General features: G+C 47.0%; 1 protein-coding gene and 1 long non-coding RNA gene across 2 annotated transcripts in view; one reads left to right on the top strand and one right to left on the bottom strand.

The window, feature by feature from the left end:
- Positions 1 to 24,648, top strand: part of HOATZ (HOATZ cilia and flagella associated protein) — a 162,093-nt gene that overhangs the window by 62,805 nt on the left and 74,640 nt on the right. The gene's annotated exons all lie outside the window — the stretch shown is intronic.
- LOC146861483 (uncharacterized) overlaps positions 7,176 to 24,648 on the bottom strand; it is a 124,937-nt gene continuing 107,464 nt past the window's right edge. Inside the window, exon 2 of the long non-coding RNA XR_014978968.1 lies at positions 7,176 to 9,394. This is a non-coding gene — a long non-coding RNA (uncharacterized LOC146861483). The remainder of the gene's footprint in view (positions 9,395 to 24,648) is intronic.

Below are 24,648 nucleotides of genomic sequence, written 5' to 3'. Positions count from 1 at the left end.
GCTTCTTATTTGCATCCTTGTTCGAGGAACCTCCGCTTCGGCATTCGACTGAGCTCTGCACCATTTCTCACTGTTTATTTTATTTATTACTTTGAGAGTTGAATCGAGCACAAGCCACTTCAGTCATGAAACATAATAGAAAAAAAACAGTGAAAGTTCTGACAATAGGACAGTTAAAGTCCAGTAGAGTGCATGGGATGCGCCTAAATTTGACATTTTTTATTTACTCCCCAGAAGGTGGACACCCAAATATCTTCCTCATACTTGAGTTTCTCAAAGAAACTTTGGTGGATATTTGAACCGAGTCTTATGGCTAATTCCTGATTAGAGTTTAGGAGTGTGCCAGTTTCTGGACATACCCATGATATATGCCCCAGAATGCTTCGTGCTTAAGGTAAATAGCCGTACTTGGTGAAACAACCATTTTATAGGTTAAGGAATGGGCTCCAGTCAACACAAGATGGCTTCCTGCAGCTGTGCAAATTCAAAAGGCTGCCGGGTGTATTGGGAGGTGAAATAAACATCTCACCTCCTCACTTAATTGAGGTTCAAACTCAAGTCAGAACACCATAACTAATAGTGCATCAACATGCACTTTAGTTACATGTGCTTTAACTTGGATGCTATCATCATATTGATTTACAAATAGGTCTGAATAAAGTAAATACCAATGTGTAGTGAAGAGCATGTCTAGTTAATGGTATGTTGAAGTAAAGCATATTTTAATTAAAGGTATATTGCAGGAGAGTGCTTGTTGAAGTATATATTTGTAAAGGGAAGATATGTCTCTAGTTGGGAAGAAGTATGTTGAAGTAAAAGGCTTTTTGAAGTTAATGTATATTTGAATTATGCTGGCATACGCCACCATCAAATGCTGATGGATGAGTTTGCAAAAAACTTTAAATGGCTAAACAGATTACAACAAAAATAGTGCACTGCTTATAAATAGCACCAAAACTAAATTTACGGGCTGTATCAGTCTCTGCCACAGTTTTAGACTGACTGGTGTCTTAAATAGTTGAACATGAGCTGTGTTATTTTACCACCTTAGACAGTGGTAAGTGGTTGTTTGTCACTGGAACTTTCAAGGCATGTGCTCCTTTTAGGTAGAAATATTACAGCATTTTTTGAAATATCTAAAGTAAGCAACAGAATATAAAACAATACACACACAGAGCACTGTAACAATACAATTACCACATAGCATGTCATATCACAACATAATAGAACACAACTCAACTGCAGTACAACACAGCAGTCACATTGCAACAATGCAGGAAAAAACACAGCATCACAAAAAAACAGAAAACATCACCAACAAAATTCCTCACCGCAAATGTGCATAAACATACGTGCCACATATTATCACCTCCAGAATCCTGTTTTTATAATACAGTGGTAAACGGTGCTTAGAGCAAGCACTGCCTCAACTTACCGCCAACAGCATGAAGTAACTCCAGGCAAACCCGTTTTGTGATCTGGAAAAAGTAGCGTCACCTGGTTTGTGTAGGAGTTGGGACTGGAAATAGTCACTCAGTATAAGTACCTGGTGATCAAATTTCACTTCCTTGTGCTTTTTGGGGAACACTAAATCCCTTAAGTAGACCTGTGTAATAAACTGGGACCCTCATTATCAGTGGCGGAATTTCTCCCAGAGTTATAACTCTGGGTGAAATTCTGCCACATGCAATCACAAGTGACTCATGGCCTGGAATTATCAGGCCTCTGAGCCCGATAATTCAGCTGCAGAGGCAGATGATGCGAGTCTTTTCCCGACATCTGCAGCATCATGGGGGGAGCAAACAGCATCTCCTCCCAAGAAACATAAGTCTACATTGATCTACCCTCAAGCTTCCCCCACAGCCTCCACCAGCCCCTTTCCTGACACTTTCTGCCTGCACAGAACAGGAGGAAAATGTCTGCTTTTTTCTCCCTGGAATTGGGAAAAACCTCACAGAAAAGGAGCCAGTATCCCCACGTCTGCATTATTCCCAGTTCCGAGTAGTAACTGGTGGATTTTGGTGCTGGAATGCCAGACAGAATCTGAAATTCTAGTCCTCTGGTATCTCCACACCAAAATCTGCCAAACTCCTAATACTGACCAGTGAGTTAGAGACTCCCAGATATGTTTTCAATTCCTCTAAAGACTCAATAAAGTCAACCATTCAGGAAACAATTCATTAGGCAAGCCTTCACTCTGAACTGAGCACAGTAGAAAAACTGAAAGTATGGCTAGTGTCGGTCAATAGCTACAACTCACTATCTCCTCAAATGTATTTAACATCTGGCCTTCTACCATTCACACATAAGTCATTTTTAAACTTACAGTTCTACCTAGTGGATGACTTGGTAGGTTCTGGGCACTGGAAAACAAGTGTTATAATTTAATTAGGACTTGCTACTTGTGTCTTTTAGAAATTGTCTCTACTTATAACACATAAATACTGCATGCCCTGTTACAAAATTCCTAGAAATCTGCTTCTTGTGTGCTATAATTGGACAATGTAAGACACGAAAAGCTTTTTTATTATGTTTGAATGGCTCATCTAGTTAATCCTCGCATTTCCAGCGGTACCCCTTTCTACATACTGTTGTCTCTTGGAGCAGTAGCTGATATTCAGTCAATTAATGATGCTCTTCACATGTATTATACCGAGTTTACCACTCTTTGGCGTATGTTCTGGATCTAGCAATAGATGATTTCACTGCTCCTATTCGTCTCCCTCCTCTTAATATTGAGGCTAGACAATGAATGGACCTACCAATTTCACAGCAAGAGATGACATCCATTTTACATGACCTCCCTCATGGTAAAACACAGGGATCTGATGGCATCCCAGCTGAATTCTACTCCATGTTTGCCCCACAATTCACACCTAGACTGGCTGGACTCTATGATTCATCTTTTGAGTTGGTTTCCCTCCCCCTTCTCTATTTGAGGCTATCATTTCCATCATGTTGAAACCTCATAAAGATCCATCAGATATTGCTCTTAAAGGGGCGCTAGGTGGCGCAAGTGCGGAATGGCTGCCTTTGGGTGAAGCTCCCGCAGCCCGGTGCCTGATATCCTTGAAATAATCCTCTCTAACTACCTATGCGGGGTTGAAATGGAGTGAGCAGGAAAGCTTACGTGCCCCTGCTTACTCGGTGAAAGATTGAACGGTGGCGAAGCAACTGGCGAGCAGAAAGCGGTGATTGTGTCCGGAGCGGAGCGGAGAGGAGGCGGGTCCTGCTGAGGCTGCAACTGGGGGAGCGGATTCACGTGAGGACGCGGCGCTCCTGTGGAGAGCAGGCCCTGCTGGAACCGGAGCCGCGCCGGAGGGAAAAAGCTGTGCCCCTGGTCTCGAATCTCCTGTATTGCGGAGTGCGGGTGCTGCAGGAGATAGCGGCCCCACGGGCTATTGAGGCCCGAATTGAAGGAAACTGAAGACGGATTGGAGACGGGGATAGCAGGGGTGCTAAGCTGCGACCTGGACGCGGGCCCTGCGGAGTATGTGCAGACAAGGCCTGGCAGCGCGAAAGGCCCGCAAGTGGCTCTGAGGGGAGAGCGGACCAGAGGACGCCTATTGGGGAAGAGTGATCGACACTGAGCTCCTACGAGTGACGGGAGGCCCCTGACAGCGGCAAGTGAGGTAACGAGGCCTACGGCTCGCCCGCGGCGATAGCGGTGAGAGGATCCTGGCGAGAGGCGTTGCGCAGTGTGGCCGTTGACTGTGGGGAAACCTGGCTGAGGAGCTGGAGTGGATCTAAGGCCTGGAAAGATTGGGAGAGATCGGCCTGCAGAGATAGCACGGCCCTGCGCCTGAGAGCGCTTGGCATTGCGGGACATGAGAGAGCTGGGAGCCTGGAGAAGTGAGAGAGGAGGGTGACTTTGCCCATTACCTACCCCCAACGAAGGCCCGCACTGTAACGAGGGCGCCCGAAGGCAGGGGGCCGCTGCGACAGGTGAAGGCTGATGGTGAGCGCTGCGAGGGGAGCGACGCGGCAGGACAGAGACGCGGCTTAAGAGGCTGTACACCTGGCTGCGACCTGCTGGGGAGGGGGTGAATTGACAGAGGCCACAGAGCGGGGAAGGAAGGGAGCGCTGTACAACCGGAGAGCGGAGGCTGCTTCAGGCTGGAGTTGAGTAGAGACAGTGGGAGACGAATAGAGAGAGCTCATTGCAGACAGCGCAGAATGGGGAAAATGGACGCGCGACGATCGCGGCTCCCATTTGAGGCCAAGAAGAACTCCAAAGGGGTCTCGGAAGGCGCTGATGGAGCTGAGGTGGCGGGGACGCGGGAGCCGCAACCGGAGCCTGACTCGGATATGAAACTTATCCTCCTGGAAGTGCGACAGGGTATAGCGTCCATTGCAGCCAAGATGGATGACATGACTACGAGAATGGACAACATAGTGCGCAAAATAGACGGGCATGAAGATAGGCTCAAGGAGGCAGAAAAATGTATCTCGGACTCGGAAGATACCGTCACGCAGGTGCAAACAACAATAACCCAGATGGACAAGCTGCTGAAAGTGATAGCGGCCAAGAGCGAGGACATGGAGGCGAGGAGTAGACGCAACAACCTCCGCCTCATAGGTATTCCGGAAAGTACAAATATGGGCAAGATGGAACTGTACGTAGAAAAACTGCTGCTGGCGGTGTTAGGGGCGGAATTACTGTCCCCTCAATTTGTGGTGGAAAGAGCGCACCGCTCTCTGGGACCCAGGCCCCCAGTTGGGGGAGTGCCCCGACCTATCATAGCTCGCCTCCTCAACTACAGGGACCGAGATGTAGCCCTTAAGGTGGCAAGGGAGAAGAAACAACTAAACTATGAAGGGGTCAGTTTTACTATTTATCCGGACTTCACCGCAGCGGTGCAGAAGGACAGGCGGCGATTCCTTCCTGTGAAACAGAAACTGAGACAGGCGCAAATAGATTACGCTTTACTCTATCCGGCACGCTTGAGAATTACCCATCAAGGGAGACAGATGTTCTTTACCAGGCCGCAGCAAGCAGAGGAGTACTTGAATCAGGTGAAATGCCGTAGTAAAACGCCCCGCTCTACTGAAGATCCGAAGACGCCCACCACATCGGACGTTGCATGACTGCGGAAAAAGGGAAGTGATAATGCTGGGAATTGGGGGCGGCCCTAGAAAAGGCTGTGAAGACTCTGCTAACGGGATATATAGAGACAGATGACAGTATGTAATTGGCATAATGGAGTAGATATAGAGCGCACCGGGCACCCTTGCTTCCTCTGGGGGATGTGGAAAGCTACGCCGCACCCCTCAGGGAGGTTGGTGTTCCTTGTAGCCACCTGGTAGGAAGCCCCCAATTGGGAGAACCCCTGCTTTGTTTTCGCTTGACTAGCCTCCCTATAGAAGGCCTAGTGGCAGAGTTGAAGAGGCGTGGAGGGGACGGGGAGGGGGAGGGCATTACAGTACTGGCATTATTGGGATGTTTCAGTGGGAGGAGGGGGGGAGAGTTGAGGGGAATTTGTTTTACTGTATAGCACAGTTAAGAAATGCGAGATCAGTCTACACGTCAACAGACAACGCTGACACGTTGATCACTGCACGGTTAGAAATATACAACACTTATACCCGGATGGGGAGGCATGAAGCAGGATAAAAGCATGGGAGTTATGTCCTGGAACGTGCGAGGGCTGGGGGACCCTAGAAAAAGAAGACAGATACTATCGTATCTGGACCGCCACTGTATTAGTGTGGCTTTTTTGCAGGAGACCCACTTCGCCCCACAGCACCCTACACTATTTGCTAGCAAGTGGGCCGCATACCGTCTGTTCGCTTCCTATTCCTCGTATGCCAGAGGAGTGGCTATCCTTATTAAACGTCATGTGCCCTTCCAGCCCCAGGGAGAGGTGATCGACTCACAAGGACGATACGCCATAGTATGGGGGAGGTTGGGAAATGATACGATTACATTGGTCAGCTGCTATGGACCGAATGTTGATGCGCCTGAATTTTTCTCCGTCCTTTGGGGGAAGGTGATACTGCACACGTCATTTGGGGGGGAGATTTTAATGTGGCTCTAGATCCCCAGATGGATAGGTCCAGGGCGCAGCCACGACACTACACTCGTTCGCAGGCAGTGTTGCAGGATATTTTGGCGGAGGGAGGGCTCATAGATGCATGGAGACACAGACAACCACAGCACAGAGAAGGTACTCATTTTACGGCAGGCGCGGCGACCTGGGCTAGAATAGATTACTGCCTCACGTCGAGCGGACTGGGCCCGTGCATTGCGGAGGTGAGCCATTTAGCGCGCACACACTCTAATCACTCGCCGGTGCATTTAATGATTGACGTACTAGGAGGTGGGGTATCGCGCCCCCTCTGGCGGCTACAGCCTGCGGCATTGCTGGATGAGGTATTCCGAGCGGAACTGGAAGAGGAGATCCAGGGTTTCTTTCAGAGAAACAGGGGATCGGTAGAGTCGATAGCGACAATATGGGAGGCCTTTAAGGTCACGGTTAGAGGGGTGTGTATTTCCAAAAGTTTCAGAGTGCTTCGTGACATTAGGAGACGCCTCCATAAACTGGAAGAGGAACTGAGGGCATTGGAGATGCGCATGGCGGAGGGAGATGGAGGACAAGCTTCGACTGAATTTAGAGGGAAACTGTCGGATTATATAGCCGAGGCGAACCGGAAAGCGCTGTTTATGGGAAAATACTGGCAGGCCCGGAGATACGGAGAAGGGGAACGACCGGGAAGAATGCTTGCCGACATGGTAAGAAAACCCAAGAACGCTACCGCTATTTTAGAGATCAGGGGCGGGACAGGAGATGTGCACATGAACACAGCAGACATACAGGCCGATTTCAGGGACCACTATACTAACTTATACACTACACAGCGCGGAGATAGGCTGGACCTTGCTCCGTTCTTGGGGGACTGTTTTGAATGTGGCTTCTCACCAATAAGCCACACCCAATCCCTGCACTCCCACCTGGGAGGCAAATATACTACACCTTTGCACTTCCTAAGGTGGGCAAACTTTCAACACTCCCCCAAAGGCAAGGCAAGAAAACAATAATTTGCGCATCACTTTTGAGGAGTAGCGCCAACTTCCTATAACACAATTACCTGCTAGAAGGGAATTCACCCATCCTTCTACAACAGAATACTTGGCCAAGAAGAGTCCACACCTCCTGCTACAAGGAAAAGACGAATTGGTATATCTGGGATGTATTTATTAGTAAATAGCATCACACAGTAAGCCAAATGCACCTAACATAGCAGACTCTAACATATCAATAATATGATTGAACATATTCAAATATATGTAGCAAACTTATAATCTAAAGGCACGAATGAATAACTGAGCAAACTATAATACTGATTAATAAACAAGCAATAACTGATATAAGATAAGGTACACTGGACGTCCTGCAAGAGATCAGAAAGATATACATATATAGAGAGCAGAGGAGTACTCTGGATGTGCACCTCCCACACCACAAAGAAAACACCTCCAATGATCAAAGAACCACACAACTCAATACATCACCTGGTGCACACACTGCCCACTTCTGACTGGGGGAATTACAGCTGGGGATCAGAGCTCAGCAAGCCAGGGTTCAATCCGAGATAGACACGTCTGCCCTCGCTCGGAATCCAAACTCCCAGTTTCTCAGCCTGCAACCCTCAGCTATAAACACACTAGAAGATTTGTGAAAGACCTCCTCCCACCGCCAGAGGAATTTTACCAGAACTGGCCAAGTTCCAAGCAAGCATCTCCATGGCAGTAAGGAGCTCTCAAGTCTCTTCCTCCATTCGCATTTCTTCCAGCCTCTGTCTTGACGAAGCTCTCACAAGGCCTTCCACAGTACACTAAACAAAAACAATCGCTCAGGAAAACACCAAGACCTTGAATGTGAATAACCCAAACAACACGCAGCAGCAAGGCAGAGTCAGACATGAGGCCCTGTCAAAGGCAATAGTCCGCACCTATAATTCTCATCCACACAACTTACAAGCACCACTGTGCACACAGAAAAGTTTGAAGCAAGGTAAAGTCAGAAGGCAGAATGACATTAGACTACGTCAAAGCCAATAGGTCAAAGTCATAATTCACCTAACCCAAAAACCATTATACACTTAATCCCTCAGTATACAACATTGAGCACATGTGTGCACCACCACCCACAAGACTGCACCTCAACATCCCATACCTTCTATTCTTGGAAAGACTATTCCACTAAAAGACAGAAGAAAAGCAGACATATGCAAACCCATCCTACATTAAGGCTAAGGTAACATAACACACTTAAGTCAGTACAGAATGGTGGTGGTTGAGGGTCATCATAGGGTGTCAGACCACAAAAGGGGCTGATTCACTACATTGCACCCCATGACCCTTGATCATCACCATTCACATATGTCAAAAACAAAATCAGGCAAATACATAACTGAAAAACAAAACTAAACTATCATTAAATCACTGCATATCTCAATTGAAAGCAAAACCATTTAAAACCACATGCGTAAATTGAAAGGCACAACTACTAAAAAGCACATGTTGAAACAGCAACTCATGTGTTGAAGTGGCACACAAAAATACATAATTCAAAACAAATCATGACTAAAAAGCCACTATGATCGAAATGCTCCATTGCAAAACTGAAAAAGTCATCAAAAGTATGAGAATCACTTTAGAGCACATAGTCTGCATTCTCTAAATACATGTAGAAGCAATAACTCAGGTGCATCTAGAAATAGATATCTGGATACATGTTTAAATGAATACACAAAATAAATGAATCAAGCTTTTGAATGCTCCTAATGCCTCTAATGGTGAAACTGGAAACTCTACTGCCCAACTCATATATTGTAGCAATAGCTACAGGTTATTACTGTTCACTAACTTAGAAAATATCTACTCTGATCGCTGCAAAGCGTCTCTATTGGTCTCCATCCCTAAAAACAAAAACAGTCCTTCTGTGCGAAAAAACACACAGCAATCATCCATCGCATCTGAACTTCACGTTGATAAAACAGTTCTGGCAAAGCACATCCTGTAGTTCCTTCTTTTGTTTTGTCTTCACCGTCACACAAGCAGTCACCCTGTGTGAAAGACACACAGCCTTCATGCATATAAAGTTGGCCTCACATGAAAGAAACAGTTCCACACTCCGCTGATCCCTCTTTGCTTGAAAAGAAGCGGTCCATCATGTTCTCCGGTATATATCTGCATCCGTATCTCCTTGACAAGGGAGGACCCCATCCAGTCTGGATAGCCACAGGCATCAGCCGCCACCGTCTGGTCTGGCGATCACTCCAGGCTTGGGGGGGGGAAGGAGAGGGAAGGGAAGGGGGAGGGGGGGGAGAGGGAGGGCCCCACTCACACGGGAGAAGGGAGTCCCACTCACACGCGGAGAACTGGGCGAATCTGAAAAAAGAAACAAGCATCACTCTTCTTGCAAAAATCATTTTTTCAAAAGTACACTTCTTCCGTCTTGCATTTCTAAAAATACAATATTTTAATTTCTGTCTACATAGGTCTCCTCCAGCTCTGGGGAATTGTCTAAGAATACTACCAACGCTTTAGCCTCTGAATTCTTGGTAAAATCTCTCTTCTTCTTTACACAGCAAGAAGGGCTGGGGCAGTCTCCTTCTCTCACTTCTCTCACTGCACCCCTCACAGGTGCTGCCCCCCTTCACAAATCTCTGCGGACACTAAATGGCCCCTTGCCAAACATAACAAGCAGAGACTTCTCCGGCTGTCTCTAGCTCGCACCTTATCTCTTCAAGGTCAACGTGCTCTGAACTCCTGCTGCCAACTTTCCTCTGTACCTATCTGCTCTGTGACTCTCTCTACTGGGGAGAGGAGCTGGGATGACCCCTCCCTTAGGCCTCCTAAGTCATCACAGAAAGCCTGAGCTCTTCTCAGCATTGCTGGATGATCTCACTGCAAGCCTCCCAAACATCAGTCTCAAAGACGCTTTCAAATGACCCACTCCCAGAACAACTCTTTACATGTCTGAGAGGAAAAACAGCTTTAACCTCTCCTTACCTCCAGCAAAACTTCACATTCTTTACTCTGAAAATGCTCCTCTTTTCTGTCCAACTAATTCTAGCAAATTCTTAACTGACATTAGTCTATCGCCTCATGAAAAAATAACTAAACTGCTCTTGACATATCAAAAAGAAAAAAGCATTGGCAATATCAAAAGCCACATATCAAGTCCCATGCTACTTCTGTAACAATATCTGGGACAGCATCAGTCAGAGAAGGTATATATTTGTCCAATTCGCAATAATCAACTGTCATGCGCCAAGAATTGTCACCACCTCAATCTGTCAAGCCCTGAATGATCTCACTGATCCCTTCACGCCCATCTGGCATTCTGTACTGTTTCAAATTAATTTCCTTTGTAACATAGGGCACCTTCACTGGGAAATCTTGTGTTTCAAACTCCACTTCAGGACTTTCTATCAAATCCTGTGCAAACTGTTTTTCTGTCTGTACATGCCACTTAATAACCATTGCAATCTCCCATAGGCAAATCACATTTTCCCTACCAGTATCTTGTGGTGCGCAAACGCACAAAATCATCTGCATTTGTCCAGCATCTGAATTTAAAAGTAACCTTTCATGTCCCTGCACTTTCCTGTAATCATTGTACACAATCTGCTGTTCATATTCAAAATCATATTGTTGCATTTCTCTTTCGAAGCAAAATGTATCATTCACTGTAATGTCTGAATTATGTCCGCAACCGGTGATCGTTAAGCCTAAAACATTAGTCTGGTTCCTTTCCTGCACATTCCTTACTGGCTGCACATCTGAATCATTCTGGCAGGTCAAAGTAAACAGCTTCACAGCCTGGTACACGTTTAATTCTGTCTTCAAAGATATATTTTCAAACTGGGCATCAACTAGCTCTGTTTTCAACTCACTACGTTCTTTTAGCAAATGCTCACATGTTTGATGCATATTAACCAACACATTTAAAATAACACCGCTGTCTCTGTCTAAAATGTCATTAATCTCCTGCTGATTAACACCCTTCATCGCAACTCTGGAGTCTGTAATCTCGGAGTCCCACGTTTCAGAGTTATGCTCTGATATCTTACATTCACTTTGCAACTGAAAATATTTGATATGCATTCCTTAACAAACACTTGAAAGGGATCCAGCCCTTTCTGCTTCACGTAGCAAGCTATTTATAAGCACTTTTTACAAAACACACTTAAACACACACACACCAATTCTAACTCAGCACAATTAGCTCACTTCACGAGCCAGCACATCATATGGGCTACCCCCATGCAAATAAATCAATTGATATCTAAGAGTCTGCTTTCAATTTCTAAAAAACATATTTCTTCCCCTTTTAAATCAATGTTCAGATCCTGCCGACTACGCCAAAATGTTTTGAATGTGGCTTCTCACCAATAAGCCACACCCAATCCCTGCACTCCCACCTGGGAGGCAAATATACTACACCTTTGCACTTCCTAAGGTGGGCAAACTTTCAACACTCCCCCAAAGGCAAGGCAAGAAAACAATAATTTGCCCATCACTTTTGAGGAGTAGCGCCAACTTCCTATAACACAATTACCTGCTAGAAGGGAATTCACCCATCCTTCTACAACAGAATACTTGGCCAAGAAGAGTCCACACCTCCTGCTACAAGGAAAAGACGAATTGGTATATCTGGGATGTATTTATTAGTAACTAGCATCACACAGTAAGCCAAATGCACCTAACATAGCAGACTCTAACATATCAATAATATGATTGAACATATTCAAATATATGTAGCAAACTTATAATCTAAAGGCACGAATGAATAACTGAGCAAACTATAATACTGATTAATAAACAAGCAATAACTGATATAAGATAAGGTACACTGGACGTCCTGCAAGAGATCAGAAAGATATACATATATAGAGAGCAGAGGAGTACTCTGGATGTGCACCTCCCACACCACAAAGAAAACACCTCCAATGATCAAAGAACCACACAACTCAATACATCACCTGGTGCACACACTGCCCACTTCTGACTGGGGGAATTACAGCTGGGGATCAGAGCTCAGCAAGCCAGGGTTCAATCCGAGATAGACACGTCTGCCCTCGCTCGGAATCCAAACTCCCAGTTTCTCAGCCTGCAACCCTCAGCTATAAACACACTAGAAGATTTGTGAAAGACCTCCTCCGACCGCCAGAGGAATTTTACCAGAACTGGCCAAGTTCCAAGCAAGCATCTCCATGGCAGTAAGGAGCTCTCAAGTCTCTTCCTCCATTCGCATTTCTTCCAGCCTCTGTCTTGACGAAGCTCTCACAAGGCCTTCCACAGTACACTAAACAAAAACAATCGCTCAGGAAAACACCAAGACCTTGAATGTGAATAACCCAAACAACACGCAGCAGCAAGGCAGAGTCAGACATGAGGCCCTGTCAAAGGCAATAGTCCGCACCTATAATTCTCATCCACACAACTTACAAGCACCACTGTGCACACAGAAAAGTTTGAAGCAAGGTAAAGTCAGAAGGCAGAATGACATTAGACTACGTCAAAGCCAATAGGTCAAAGTCATAATTCACCTAACCCAAAAACCATTATACACTTAATCCCTCAGTATACAACATTGAGCACATGTGTGCACCACCACCCACAAGACTGCACCTCAACATCCCATACCTTCTATTCTTGGAAAGACTATTCCACTAAAAGACAGAAGAAAAGCAGACATATGCAAACCCATCCTACATTAGGGCTAAGGTAACATAACACACTTAAGTCAGTACAGAATGGTGGTGGTTGAGGGTCATCATAGGGTGTCAGACCACAAAAGGGGCTGATTCACTACAGGGATGTTGCGCTGGGATGGTTGGAGGATCATCATCGGGAGTTCCTGTGTGCCCCGTTTGAGCTGGATGAGATACGGGAAGCCATCATGCAACAGAAATCTGGCAAAACGCCGGGCCTTGACGGACTCCCTCCCGAGTTCTATAAAGAATACATAGATATTATGGCCCCAGCTCTACGAGAGGTATACGGGGAATCCCTGGAGGCAGGGGTGCTCACCCCCTCGATGGGAGAAGCCTTGATCATATCTATCCTGAAGCCGGGCAAAGAGCCTACGCTTTGCGAATCCCATCGACCCTTGTCGCTCCTGAACTGCGACACTAAAATACTGGCGAAACTTATTGCAAATCGAGTACTCCTTTTGATCGACAAGTTGGTGCTGCCAGACCAAGCGGGATTCATCCCTGGGAGGGCGACGTCCCATAACCTCCGTACACTGCTCTCAATAGTGCAGAACGTGTCCCCTGAGCTACCGATGGCCGCAATCTTTTTGGACGCCACGAAGGCTTTCGACTCGGTAGAATGGGATTACCTATTTAGCATCTTGGGCCGTATGGGTTTCCCCTTGGGGTTCATCTCCTGGATAAGGCTACTCTATCAACAACCTACGGCCAGAGTGCTCATTAATGGCGGAGTCTCAGCTGCAGTCCCCATTACTAGAGGGACCAGACAGGGCTGCCCCTTGTCCCCCCTTCTTTTCGCGCTGGCGGTTGAGCCCCTGGCGTGTCGGCTGCGACAACGACACAGCGATAAAGCTCTCCGATGCCCCCTGAGACCAATACTAATCTCGCTTTATGCGGATGACTTGACACTGTATGTACGGGACCCTCAGGATAACCTAAACCCGCTGCTGCGCAAATTCATAGTATTTGGGAAATTATCTGGAATCTCCATAAACTGGGAGAAGTCGCAGCTGTGGCCCATGACGCCGGCGGTGCGCAGATTCCCCCTCGATTACCCACTCGCATGGTGTGACACGGATCTGAGATATTTGTGGATCCGGATTTCTGGAGATAGGGAAGAAATGATCCGCCTTAACTATGGAACGGCCGTGTGCAGGCTCACGTCTTATATTACACGGTGGATTGCCCTGCCGTTGTCAATGGCGGGTAGGGCTTCATTGATTAAGATGGTGGTACTGCCGCAATTTTTATATTTGTTTCTAAACATACCTTACTATCCAGGCCGGGCTTTCTTTCGGACGCTGCAATCTGAACTTACGCGTTTATTCTGGGGCGGCAAGCAGCCGAGGATACAGTGGAAGACATTAGTGAGGCCCGTGGCGCAGGGGGGTTTTGATATCCTGGACTTTGAATTGTATTACGCATGTGCTCAGGCCCATTACATATACTACTGGGTGAACCAGCCGGCTTGCATGCCGCAGGTGGCGGCGGAACATTGGCTGGCCGACCCGCTACCCCTGAATGGGGTAATATATGAACAGCCCCGCCCCCGCAGTGTAGAGCTCTCTACCATAGCAAGTACGATAAGGGCGTGGCACTACATTAGAAGGAGCGTAGACGTGCTGTATATATACTCAGCGGCCTTGCCCCTGACATACCACCCTGACCTATCGCTGTTGCAGGAGACAGGATTCCGGCAGCTTTGTGCACGTGTCCACAAGCAGACCTGGGGGGCATTGTTCAGTAAGGGGACCTTTTGCACATCCGCCCAGTTCTTTGGGGACATAAAACCTACACCGCTAGAGATGTTCTTATATGCGAGACTGCGGCAGGGCCTATGGACTATTTTCCCGAGCTTCCCACGGGAACCGGACTCCCTCAAGCCACTGCAGCAACTGCTGCAGAGTAAAAGCCCTGGACACTTGGTGTCCAACCTGTATCGGACGATTCGAACGGACGGGGAACAACCCTGTAGCGCCGCACGAGCTCAATGGGGAATAGACATAGGCAGGGAAATAACGGATGACCAATGGCACTATTGCTGCCTACAAACTGCGGAAATATCGGGGAGCGCCCGGCTCCGTATTATTCACTACAAATACTTACAGCGCATGTATTATACACCGGCTAGGTTGTGTCGCCTTGGGTTGCGGGACTCAGACAGATGCGACAGATGCGGCGAATTGGGGGCTGGATTTCTACACTTGGCCTTGGAGTGCCCGGCGGTGATGGAGTATTGGGCGAGGGTCTTTGAGGCGCTCGCTGAAATGATAGAGCAGCCAGTGGGGAAAGACCCTCTAATTGCGCTGCTATGTTACACTAAGCAAATTCCCAAGGGGCGACGCAGATATGTTACGATATCCTTGCTGCTGGCTAAGCGCAGAGTGGCGTGTAGGTGGGGGCGAGGGCGGGCCCCCAAGTTTAAGGAATGGCTGAAAGACATGACATAGTGTCAGGACCAAATTACAAGATATGCGGAGACGTTGCCCAGGGCCTCGAGACCTCTAGATATATGGGACCCCCTCAAGCGCTTCCTGCTGCCCCATGCTGAGGAGTCTCGCCTAGACGGTGGGGACACTGGCCCCCCACTCCTCTCCCCTGGGCTGCCACCGCCTTGTCCCCTGGATAGGGGGCAGAGATGACTAGATGACATCTGAGTCGACCTCGGTCCTTGGTCGCAGAGCCGAAAATTGCATGATATGCTCTGATGACCTGCCTTCGTGCGCAGGGGTGTGGGACACGGCATGCCCTGGGATGAGACGAATGCTGTCTGGGTTTGTTTCCTATTCATGGCAGAGACACAGGAGTTGATGGTTGTAACTGTGATGTGCATATATTCCAAGAATTTAAGTACGTGCTGGATTGTACCTCACTTGACTAACATGCATTGTATTGTTGTTTTGTGAAAAAGGCATAAATAAATAAAAAAATAAAAAATATTGCTCTTAAAGCTCGCTATTGATCCTGAATGCTTCAGTCTTGACCGTAATACCTCCCTTAATCATCGTTGGTTATAGAATATTATGCATCAGAATTGTTTCCAAATGCTGCATGTGTCACTCTCGACCTTGAAAAAGGTTATGATTCTCTTTATTGGGGATAGATGTACAAAGTCCTGGAATTGTGTGGGGTGGACCCATACTGGCATAAACGGGTGTGTATTCTGTATGCAAACCCATTGGCTCGTGTAAAGACCACGCAGTGCATTTCTGATTCTGGAGCCAAAGGTAGGGGTACTCAGCAGGGTTGCCCCGTTCCCATTTACTATCTGTTATGGCCGTGGAACCCCTCGCACCTCGGCTACAACGTCTTGGAGTACAATGGGGCATGGCAATTCATGATTCCACAAACGGTGGCTTTATATGCAGGCGATTTAAAATTATATTTAGTATTATATGCAAGGGATGCGAGCATAGACCTCTCTTCAGTTGCCCAACTTCTGGATCATTTTGCTGCAGTGTTTTGCTTCAGAGTAAATTGGTCCACATCCTGTATTTTTCCCCTGGGGTTAAGGTATATGTTACCACTAAACGTGCAGTTGGACCCTGTTAGAAACTGGGTTTCTAGTTGGCAGAGGTTTACACCCTGTCCAAGTAGAAGACACAATCCTAGTCAGGGTAAGTCAGATACACAACCTAAATCAACCTGTGCTCACCCTCTGGTAGCTTGGCAAAGAGCAGTCCGGTTTACCTTAAGAGGCAATGTGTAAAGTATTTGTGCAATACTTAAATTACAGTAACACAGTGAAAACACCACAAAAAGACTCAACACCAGTTTAAGAAAAATAGAGCATAGTTATCTGAGTAAACAAAGACCAAAACAACAAAACTCCAATTAGTAGAACTTGTGATATGAATTTTTAAAGAATAAACTGCAGTAGAGTGCTTAGAAGCCAATAGCACTTAGGGGTCCCACTGGACCAGGGTAAATCTTAAGTTCAGTCCGACTGGGATGGGTGGCCGGCTGGATACAGGACCCATGCAGGGCCCGCTGTAAAATACCTTGGATGGAGCAAGCATCGAGGACTGAATGCGTCAGTTCCGATCTACACAGTTGGGTAGATGCGTCGGTGTCGAGGTTCGTAGTTGGGTCTCGCGTCTTCGTTGAACCCCTTTAGATGCAGTTGATGCGTCATTGTCAAGCCTCACAGTAGGGCCCCACGTTGGCGTCAAACCACTTACGATGCAGGCACCGTGTTGTTGGCAAGCCTCGCAGCCAAGCCCTGCGTTGTCTTCGAGACGCGCAGGGATGTCCTAGAAGCAACGCTGTGTGAGCATCAAAGGACACTGTGCCGTTTCTGATCAGCGCGATGTCATTAATGAGTCGCTTTTTATAGAAAATACCTGCAGAACCCACTTTCGAGGCCCAGGACTGAATTGGCACCTCTTGGATGGCAGAGTGCAGAAACAGGAGGCAAGCCAGCAAGCCCTTGTAGAACTTGAGTTAAAGGATGTAGGGAGCAGGTCCAGTCCTTCTCACTCCCAGGCAAGAAGGAGCCGGCCAACACCGAGAGGTAGGTAGCAAAGTGGTAGTCCCTCCTGCAGCACAGCACAGCAATCAGCAGGCTGCTGGCCAACACAGCAAAGCAGTTAGCAAAGTGGCAGTCCCTTCTACAGTACAGCAGCTCTTATTCCGGGCAGATTGTTATTAGTTCCAGTAGTGTTCTCAAATCCTGATGTCAGAGGTCCAGTATTTATACCCAATTTGACTTTTGAAGTAGGGAGGCTTTAGGGAGATGCTTTGAAGTGCACAAGGCCCTGCCTTTCTTGCCCTGGCCTCCCAGACTCACTATGTTGGGCAGGGGGTATGCAACCCTTTGTGTGGGGACAGGCACAGTCCTATTCAAGTGCAAGTGTAAGACCCTCCCTCTCATCCTGCCTCAGGATGACCCATCAACATGCAGATGGGTGCTCATTCCCTCCTACTCTGCCTTTGTGTGTGGATATCTAGAGGGAATGCAGGAAGCCAACTTACACCCACCCCAGACTTGTATTTAAGCAGAAGGCACCAAATGGTTTAAGTAAGAAAATTCCAACTTCTAAAAGTGGCATTGTCAGATTTGCAACTTAAAATCCAACTTCACCATACAATGGGTATTTTAAAGTGTAAGTCCAGAGACACCAAACTTGAAATGTCTATCTTTTCCCAATTGTAAATTACACTTATAAGTTGTAACAAGGTAATCGAAATGTTATATTTTTGGAGAGATAGGCCTTGCAGGACTGAAAAACGAAGTTAAGAATATTTTACTACTAGGGCATGTAAAACTGAAAAGTACATAGCCTACGTTTTAAATACCCTGCCCCCTGCCCCTAGGGCTGTCTAGGGCCTACCTTAGGGGTGATATTATGTAATAAAAAGGAAGGGTTGGGCCTGGCAAGAAGGTTAACTTGCCTGGTCGAAATGGCAGTTTAAAAGTGCAAAGACAGACTCTGCAGTGGCAGGCCTGAGACGTTAAAAGGGCCACAGAAATGGGTGGCACAAGCAGTGCTGCAGGCCCACTAATAGCATTTAATGTACAGGCCCTGGGCACATATAGTGCACTTTAGTAGGAGCTCATCCCCAATTGCCATATTGTATTTGCTTATAAGTCAATATTACCATGTTTAGAGTACAGATCACATGCACTTTAGCACAGGTGAGCAGTGTTAAAGTGCCCAGAGTAGTAAAGCCAAGAAAACCAAATTCAGCAAAAAGGGGAGGAGAAAGGCAAAATGTTTGGGGGTGACCCTGCAGGACGGGCCGGGTCCAACACAACCCCCCTCCAGACTAAAGCCAGGGCAGAATATTCAGTACCTTGATGGACTTCCCCGCTTAGGGTGATTGAACTTGGACAATGACCCACTACTGCAGAGGCACTTGTCAGTTCTGGACCTCACTGAACTCAATTGGATCCCTCTGTTTATACTCTCCTGAGCCACTTAACTGACCCATGGGGAACTCTCCTCCTCATCTGCAGACCACATCTGTGAATCACCTGACCCTACTTTGCTCACAGATGCATCCCAGTAGGCAGACAGTACTACTACGGCCAACAAAGTGATGTTGTCCATTCCACCCCTTGGGTCTGTCATCTGTCCCCAACACAGGGAAAATTCTGTCCACACGGACAACAAAAAACAGAGGCCACTGACAGCTATCATTGTCCAGAGCCAGGCCCCAGGCCATCCAGGGGTCTCTAACCTCTGTGGTTCCTCAAAGTGGTGGGCAGTAGCCCGGGTGCTTTGCACCCTTTTTCGACTTCATCTCTCACCATTCCAGGGGTGGCATCCTGAGACTGGTCTGTATCCTGAGACTTAACAGGAGACATGGGTTGGCTCTCCCTCATCCTGTTCCTCCCTCTGGGGTCCTGTACTCTCCACTTAAGAAAGCTACCCCCAGCAAACTGAACTGTTAGGGCACTTGTGGCAGCCGCCCCTCCCAGTTCCCCTGACACTGAGGCAAATCATTCTCCTGAATGCACTCTGCGCATTTGGGGACCAGCTATAACCCTCCTCTGGGTCACCTCCGCACCCCACCTCCTTCACCGTCACCTGGTGGAAGTGATGCCTTCCACCCTCAGGGATCACCAACTCACCACCTGAGTGCCCCTCCCAACTAAGGAAGATTACGACATGGTCTACAACCTGCACCTGGGGACTACTTACCTCTAAGGTCACATTGGTCACCCCTGTAGAGGTACCACCAGTGTGTGGTTTCTTAGGACAGAGAGAGTCCCCCTGCTTGTGTCCTAGGTGAGAACAATCAAAGCAGCTGGGTTGGAAATGGAGCACACTTCTCAGAAGATCTGCCTGCTCGCTTACCCGCTTACCTGCTCCCCGCTGGATCGCCTTCCCGCAGCATATTGACTGAAAGGGGGTACAGTAATTCCAATCTCCCGTGTGGAGATACACTCCAGTTCGAAGCCCACACTCATCTGTGCAGCGTTCTCGGTGCTGCGTCGAGGGGGTCGTTTTGCGTTAGCAGGTCATGCCTGCCGCCTTCTTTGACTGTCCGGTTGTCTCCAGTCTCCCCTCCCGCCGCCGCACCTCATCCATCTACCAGCGGCCGCAGTGAGGAGGGGGGTCCAGGGGCATCGGGACTACAGATCCCAGACGATCTAGCGGCCACACGCATTTCCGACGCCAGGAGACGAGCAAGGAGGAACTCAGCTGTCGGCACCGGGCGAAGGAGGCCGGAGGAGGCTGGGCCCTGTACCTTGCAACCACAGCCGGAAACTAACAGCGATATGTAAGGAGGGTGCCCTGTTTGGATACAAGTACCAATTGTGGTCTTCAGCTGCCAGCCGTACATTAATTATTAGGTCTTATTGTGACATTGTGATCTCACTTCATGGCTAAATCTATTGCTAAAGGGTGCGGGGGGGTTGGGTCCTTGGACGCTTATTTAAAACGAGCAGAGACCGCTGTGGCAAAAGAAATCGAGCTCGTGGAACGAAGGTTATCTCTGGCCCCATCTTCTCAAACCCTCCCTCCAAGTTTTAACATAGATGTGCCTAAGACAATTGCCCCGTCCCTGGCCCTCCCAGTTTGCCCAGCCTCAAATGGAGCGGTGTTAGACCTGAGTCTGTCTATCACGGCGGAGGCATCCCCCGTGCCTAGTGTACCATCTTCTTCTGTAGTAACTTGTACTAGACAGCTTCGATCGGCTGGAGGTAAATCTCTGACTGGGAAAAGAAAGGCCAGTAATGTGCCCAGGGGCAGCAGGCAACAGGCGAAACAACCCAGGAATAGTAAAAATTCTGTGACTGGGCCTGATGTTTATGTTGAAAATGTTTCAAATTACGGTATAGATGGGAGGGCAATTGGGGGTTTATCTCATGAGGACGCAAATTTAGAAAATGTTTTGGGGGGGAAAATGTTGGAGTTTATCAAGGCCATGAAAGAATGTTTAGGGGTACTCATTTCACCGGTTATGGTGAAATTAGAGCAAATAGAGGGCAGATTAACTACCATCGAAAAGCATATTGCTGGTCAAAAAGTGTCAGTGCAGGGTTCAATGCCTCTCAAGGAGCACTCCGCGAGAGCCGTTGCTACCACAGTAATTAACCGGACTGACCCGATGTTGACTATAGCAACCCAAATATCTCCGGTACCCCATGTAGCAGCGTCGATTACACCGCCCATAGCTGTAGGAGTGGGAGTAACTCAGGGGGTAAAGAAGGGTCCTAGAGGACCAGAGTGGAAAATTAGCCCCCCAGTGCAGAGGTACCCGCGAGAAAGAGCATTGCACCTCTCCCCAGAAGCATGTCCCTATACGGTGATTTTGGCAAACATTCCGAAAATGCAGGAGGGAAAAGAGGAACACTGGAGTACCCTTAAAAACAGGGCTTTACATTACTTAACCACCAAAACAGTGTTGGGGGATCACCTGTTTAAGAACTTTAAAATGGTGTGGAGGGTACCCTGGGTGGGTAAAACTAATAAGTCTCTCAAGGGGGATTGTGCGGTGGTAAGTTTTAGCTGCCCTATACTGGTGGACCACATTCTTAAGCAGGCCGGATCAGTAAGGATCCATTTTGACTCTGTAAATGTACTCCCACTTAGGTTTTTCTACCCCCCAGTCAACACTGGATTAAATAGTGAGACAGGACATAGATTACAACTGGTCTACCCGACTAGTACAGTGGCCCTGACTAATAGATATGAGGCACTAAGCTCACTAAATGCAAATGATTGACTTGGGGATGGTGACAGTGTAGAACTGGGAACAATCCCCTCAGTGTATGGATGTATGGTGTGTCCGACCACGGATTTGGGATTACAATGTGTTGACCGTGGTTTAATGGTAAAGTGTGCCACACCTACCAGTGATAGAGTCCAAAATATTTTGCCCAGGGAAGGGGACAATATGAGAAACGGGTCTGTTTTAAGCTTTACACTAATGGGGGAGTCCGCAGGGCGGAAAGGTGGTTTTGGGAGTCCCACAGTGGAACATGAGGACGGTGACTCACCAGTGAGTGACAGATTGCCAACAGGGAATCAGGACCCCAAAGAATTAAGTCTCGCAGTATCTGAGAACAAGATGGCAATCTTATCCTGGAATATTGCCGGACTAAGATCCAAAAGAGGGGATACCAACTGGGAGGCTTTTCTTGTTGCCCATCATGTTATAGCTTTACAGGAAACGTGGGAAGCTAAAGAAGGTTATTACCTGGATGGTTATCAATCATTCATTAAATTTGCAACTCCTTCCACAATGGGGAGATCCAGGGGTGGACTTCTGTTGTTATTCAGTCTGAAACTACTATACAAAGCTGTATTAGTAGTGACAAGTTCCCCAAACATTTTAGCAGTAAGATTGGAGGGTGATAACTTGCCTACTATTTTAATGGTAAATTTTTATAATTCCTTCACCAGGAATGATGAGTTAGAACATCTACTAGCATTATCAGGGTTCCTGGATGATTATGATGAACACAACAATTCCTTTTATTATTTGTTAGTGCTTGGGGATTTTAATATTCATGTTTGTCTCATGCAATGTTTACAGAATTTGGATTTTGAGGAAGACCCACTCGGGAATATTCATTTCGAGCACACTAGGAGTGGGGTCTATCTGGAGAGTTTTTTATCGACATATTACTTGTTTGTCCCAGCACAAGGGGAAACTCAGCGCCCTGTCCCAACTTTTAATGGCCAAGGCAATGAGTCTACGATTGACTACATTTTAGTGTCATGTCTACTGAGGGACTCTCTAGGTCCTTTTAGTGTGGATCAGAGAGGCTTTAGTGATCATAATCCACTCACGTTGACTATCAATATTAGGGCACTAAATACTGAACTTGTACCATCCACTATTTTAAATTCTAATATAGTCTCCAAATGTCAAGGACGCAGGCTAAGGTGGGAGGTCATTACTCCTAGCGACTTTCTGGAAAACCTGTACATGAGTAATGCCGAGGACCTGGCAAAATGCCTAGGAGGAAATCCAGATCCATGGGATATTCTGGATGCTTTTAATCGCATCACAGTACAGGTAACAGTTAATTTGACTAGAAAAAGTAAAATAAGGCCCAAGAAATTGAAAAATTGGTTTAACCAAGCCTGTAGTGACACCCATATGGCCCTTTTAGAAGTGCTTAAAGAACCTGGCAAGGACGCACAGAAGGTTGCGGAGGCAAGAAGGTCTTATAAAAAGGCTATTAAAAGTAGGAAAATTGAGTTAAAAGATATGGCCTGGGAGGAACTGACCAAAGTGAGTATTCTGAAAAGTAGTACTCATTTTTGGAAAGTGATTAACAGTCCCTTGTTTAATGAGACAGTAAACACTAATCAAGACTGCCTCATTCCACCAGATAAGTGGGTGGAGCATTACGGTGGCCTCTATGCTGGAATAAATAAATCATCTCTTGTGATTCAAAGTAAACCCACTCAGGTAGGAAAGGTTAACTTCACAGAAGAGGAAGCGTTGGAGGCCATTGAGTCCACGGCACATGGGAAAGCACCCGGCCCGGATGGGGTGCCAGCAGATCTTTATTGGGCAGATCCGCATTTGTGGGCAAAGGTTTTAACTGCTGTGTTTAACGCAGTCACCATAGTGGGCTCCCCAGTGTCCTGGGGCAAAGCAGTTATTGTTCCTATATTTAAAAAGGGTTCAAGAGAGGGTCCGGCGTGTTATCGGCCGATCTCTCTCCTGGACTCAGCAGCAAAAATCATGGGGCAAGTGGTCTTGGAGCGGTTGACAAACTGGTTGGAAGAGAATGCAGTCATCTCAGACTTGCAGTTCGGATTCAGAAAAGGAAGAGGTACTGTTGGGCAATGCCTCAACTTACACCTCCTCATAGGGAAGTACACGGTCGCAAAGCAGGGGGATTTACATCTAGCCTTTATGGATCTGTCCACTGCGTTCAACCTTGTAAACCGTCAGAAACTTTGGACTGCTCTGACTGATATAGGTCTAGATCCCATACTGATATCCTTCCTAGCCGATATTCATAAAGACACTAGTGCTGCTGTGCGTTACAATGAGAACGGGAGCTTGACGGACGCCTGGCCAGTAAATCGAGGGGTAAGGCAAGGATGTATCCTTGCTCCTCTGCTGTTCACACTTTATATAAACAAGTTGGGTGAAGCCTTAATTTCATCAAGTAAGGACATCCCGAGAGTGGGCCATAAAAAGATTCCTGCGCTATTATACGCAGATGATGCTGTGTTGGTAGCCAGGACGGCAAGAGGTTTACAATCACTTCTAGATTGTTTTATTAGTTTTATGGACTCTTTGGATTTGAAAACTAATTTTAAAAAATCACACGCTATGACGTTAGGCAGCAGTCGGGCGAAAAGGGCATCATTTGTCTGTAAAGGGCAGGAGCTAAGTAAAATACCTGCCTTCCCATACTTGGGTATTGTCTTTGACGATAGAAGATCGTGGGTAATGCAACGCTCATTGAAAAAAAAAAAACATTAGTGAAGGCCACAGGGGCCCTTTTGGGCTTTGCTAAACGTTTAGGTTGTAAGCCAGTACCGGCCATCATGAAAATTTATAACGCCAAATGTTTGCCCATGGTGTTGTATGGGAGTGAGGTGTGGGGCTATACTAAATCTAGTGAGATCCAAATGGCAGAAAATGTCTTTTTTAGAAAAGTCCTATCGCTCCCTCAATCTGCAGCATCCTTTAACATTCATGAAGACTTGGGCGCTGGTTATATTTCTGACCACATTGCTGTGGCACCGGTTTTAGGATGGCTTAGAATCTGGTCCCAGCAAGCTCCGAATCTAAATCAACTAATTATTCAGGACTGTCTGTCCTTGGACAAGGCCATGGCTATACCATGGATCCATTATATTAAAACTCAAATGGAGTCAATGGGTAGCCTTGATTTGTTTACAAACCATAGGGCCTTAAGTAAAACCGCGATTAAGGCAGTAAAATCTCATTTGTTTGTTCTGCAAAGGTTCAAACACGGCATGCTCCCAT

The sequence above is a fragment of the Triturus cristatus genome, chromosome 3_1, assembly GCF_964204655.1.
Source record: "Triturus cristatus chromosome 3_1, aTriCri1.1, whole genome shotgun sequence".
In the NCBI taxonomy this organism is placed as follows: domain Eukaryota; kingdom Metazoa; phylum Chordata; class Amphibia; order Caudata; family Salamandridae; genus Triturus; species Triturus cristatus.
Note: the sequence above shows the minus strand (reverse complement) of the source record. Positions and strands in the feature narration are given on the sequence as shown.